Raw genomic sequence first — 4,219 nt, 5'->3', positions numbered from 1 at the left:
TTTCAAAAAGCGTTCTTTTATTTGTTTTATATTATCTGCCGATCGTTTATCTTAGCCAGTGGAGCTTTAGTTACCGTGAGCTGTGTTTTCTTTTGCTGTTGTTTTTCCATCTTCAAATCCTATAATGTCTTAAAAACAGCGTGAGATTCCTTTTTGTTAGTAGCGTGGTAGTTCCTGGCCAAACAGGAAACCGGTGCATTTCTGTTTCCCGGCTGGATGATTTTCGCGGGAAGGACGCCCCCGCCACCGTTTCAATAGAAAATAGTTTATAAAAGGCTTTCGGGGGGGAAATTCATGGAGTGGGTGTTGTGAAACATTTGCCACTCACAAAATATTTAACTTTAGTTTTTGTTTAAAAGTGAACTAGTATAGCTTTAAGTACAGTACTTAAATAAATGTACTTAGTTACTTTACACCACTGCATGAACTGAGGACGCATCACCCTGACAAGCACTTTGACTTATAGGAGTTAATGCATTCAATTTAGTTTGACTCGGTTCCACAAATAAATAGTGAAAATGTTCAAAATGCTCTCTTATATTATTTGACAATTTGGCCAATGTTTGACCAGTTTTTATAGTATAGTTTGTAGATTACCTTTGATGCAGTAATGTTTTTTTCTTTTCTCTTCTTTATTTCTTTCTTTCTTTTTTTGAGGTTCTAAAACGGTCTTAAAAGTCCTTGAATTGTCACTTCACTGTCATCTGGGGACCCCCCCCCAAAAAAAAAATCGTGTGGGGATCCCAACCCACAGGTTGAGAACCACTGTACTACAGGGTCACACAAAAGTGCAAAAACATAGACGATCTACAAGCTCGTGTCGTATTGTTGTCTCGCACATCTGCTGATTTCGATTTTTGCGAACGCAGCGGAAGGAGGCGCGCCGAAGGCCCGCCTCCTCGCAAGTGGAGCTTACTATGAAACCGTGCTCGGGTTGTGTGTCTGTGTGTCTGTGTGCATGTGCACTGCCTCACCTCAGTGGCTCTATCCATGGTGCTGAAACCTCTGCTCACCTCAGTGGCTCTATCCATGGTGCTGAAACCTCTTCTCACCTCAGTGGCTCTATCCATGGTGCTGAAACCTCTGCTCACCTCAGTGGCTCTATCCATGGTGCTGAAACCTCTTCTCACCTCAGTGGCTCTATCCATGGTGCTGAAACCTCTGCTCACCTCAGTGGCTCTATCCATGGTGCTGAAACCTCTGCTCACCTCAGTGGCTCTATCCATGGTGCTGAAATGCTCTCCTCACCTCAGTGGCTCTATCCATGGTGCTGAAACCTCTGCTCACGTCAGTGGCTCTATCCATGGTGCTGAAACCTCTCCTCACCTCAGTGGCTCTATCCATTGTGCTGAAACCTCTCCTCACCTCAGTGGCTCTATTCATGGTGCTGAAACCTCTCCTCCCCTCAGTGGCTCTATCCATGGTGCTGAAACCTCTCCTGATGTGACGTGTTGTGAGCTTGTAGATCGGCTATTTTCCAATAGCCTAAAAATTGCGCGCTGAGCTTGTATATCTGCTATTTTTGAATAGCCCAAAGAAATTTTGGTTTTAATGGGTTAAAATGTGGTTTGCATTAACATACCGTAGATATGGATTAGCTTGAATATTTGAGGCTGAGAGAAAAATAAAAATGTCTTCTAAATCCTTACAGTTTTTTTTGAGAAAAAAAACATATGTTGCTATAATATCAGTGGTTTCAAAAATGATATGCATTTGGCCGTGGACCCCATCTCAAAATATTTTGTTCCAAGGACCCCCAGAAGTTAACAGAGTTAAAAATGTTGGCTTTGAAAAATATACATTGAAAGATTTGCACATTTATTTTCACAATTTTTCAAAAATAGCGGATCTACAAGCTTGTAGATCTGCTATTTTTGAATAGCCAAATAAATCTTAAAATGACACACAGATGCGTTCCCGGTCTTAAAGGGCTATGGACTTCTGGCTCCGTCACGGTACAACTGAGTTAAAAAATGTGTGCTAAATCAATGGAGATAGATACTATAGATATATCTGGGGTTTTTTTCCCTTCTTTTTTTTCACCCTACGAGACACATATTTCATCTAAGAAATATGTTATCAACCTTATTTTCATAGGAATCTCTTCTGTTTGGACGGCTCTCGCGTTTGGCATAAATATTTATGGAACGTGGCTTTACATGAGACTCCCGCGCACCGGAGAATTCACCATTATGCATATTGCATTTATGCATATTTCAAGAGCACCTCGAGAATGATTCGATCTGCGCCGAGGCATTAGCGGAGGGTTAACACTAATGGAATAATGGATTTTGTCTTGGGAGCAAAATGGAGATTTAATGGCTGTCAATCCCAATATGAGCACCGTGAAATGCTCGAGGTAAATTCAATCATGTGTAACCCTGAGAGTGTACAAATTGAACCAAATTAAAGGTACTGTAATTGTTTTTTTTTTTATTATATATTTTTTTATAATAATATTATTATTATTATTAAAGGTAGGGTAAGTTATATATATATATATATATATATATATTTTTTTTTTTTTTTTTTTTTTTTTTTTTAAAAGGTTAAAGTACTATATTCTGATAGTAATCATTGCCACAGAGCGTTTGTTCGGTCACAGGGGTCTCTCCGGCTCTTTAGTAAACAGAATATAGTACAGTTTCAGGTAGGTAACAACATTTAAGCCAATCAGGAGAGAGCACTGAAAATGCATGTTCTGTTTAATACAGAGCTGGAGAGACATGGACACTCCTTTTACTGAACAAACGCTCTATAGCAATGAGTACTATCATAATATAAAGCTATTTAACACTTAGTTTAACCAAAGTAAATAACTTACCCTACCTTTAAGTAAAACAAATTGAGTACTTTTTCCACCACTGGTAAATACACTGTGTGTGTAATGTTTCCCTCATATTGTTTGTCCGTGGTCGGGTAACTTTATTGATTTGATGGGACATTGATTGAAATTGGGGAATGAGAAACTTCAGGCAGTCTAAGTCAGACCTGATTTGTTTGATCGCCAGGGACGGATTAACCCCCGCACGGGCCCCTGGGCCGGCAATTTTTTTTTGCTTAATTTTGGGTTTAATCATATTCCATCATATATGGAAGGGCCCCAGGAGCCCTTGTCAGGGCCTCAAACCCAGCTAGAATCACTGCTTTAAATACAGAGGAGGGGCCCCACACATTTGATATTTGACTAACCTATACATTTCATTTAAGTAGGCCTAAATTGTCGATGGCCGCACGGCCCAGTTCCCCCGAAGGGCCTCAGGGCCACGGCCCTGGCGGGCCAATGGCTAATACAGCCCTGACACACACACACACACACACGCACACACACACTCCTGTGTTGGCTAGCTACAGTACAGAGCTCAATACTGAAACCAACAAGAAAACATCCGCTGGCTTCTATGATATGATATGATTCTAGGATATGCGCTATGATGGACGATATTTCTTGACCCGCTCAGTGTCATGGTTTAAAATGTATAATATACATTGAAAGTATTAAAAAAAATACTCAGGTAGAGTAAATGTAGGCTACCATACACTTGTACTATTGTGACTTATAGTGACCAAACGTCAACATGTGCCTTGAATGGTAGGGGGAGAAATAAGGCACATGTTGACTTTTCGGGACTTCCGCATTACAGCAACGCGGAAGTCCAGTTCTCAGCGTTTTTGACGGTCCGACGAAGAAAAAAAAAACGGTTAAAATGTCGGAGGCGCGCCGTCTCAAGCAGATTTTAGCCCACGGGAGGCACTGCCGAGCGAACGAAGGCGAGCGAGTCGCCGTGCCGAACGTTGCGAAGTCTGCTTGAGCCGACTCAGCGGCATCCAAGTTATGTCCCGATAAGGACAGGATCGTAACTCATATATTCCCTAAAAGTCATGTTGTGACTTATTAGCCCCCTCTTCACGTCAACTGTTGACGTTTGGTCAAAATCGTCCCAGAAAGTCAAAATATGCCTTTTGGCAGTGGTGGAAAGTAACTAAGTACAATTACTTAAGTACTGTACTTTTTTTAGGTACTTTTACTTTCCTGGACTATTTCCAATTATCCATACTTTTACTTATACTCCACTACATCTTAGACTAGAGGCAAATATTGTACTTTTACTCCACTACAATTATTTGATAACTTTAGTTACTAATTACTTTGCAGATATAAATTATTACATTATATAACATACATTAACCACTTTAGCCCTATTTTATACCTAGGCTA

This window comes from Gymnoscopelus microlampas (genome assembly GCF_963454915.1).
Source record: "Gymnoscopelus microlampas genome assembly, chromosome: 18".
NCBI lineage: Eukaryota > Metazoa > Chordata > Actinopteri > Myctophiformes > Myctophidae > Gymnoscopelus > Gymnoscopelus microlampas.
The sequence above is the reverse complement of the archived record's forward strand: the minus strand, read 5'-3'. Positions refer to the sequence as shown.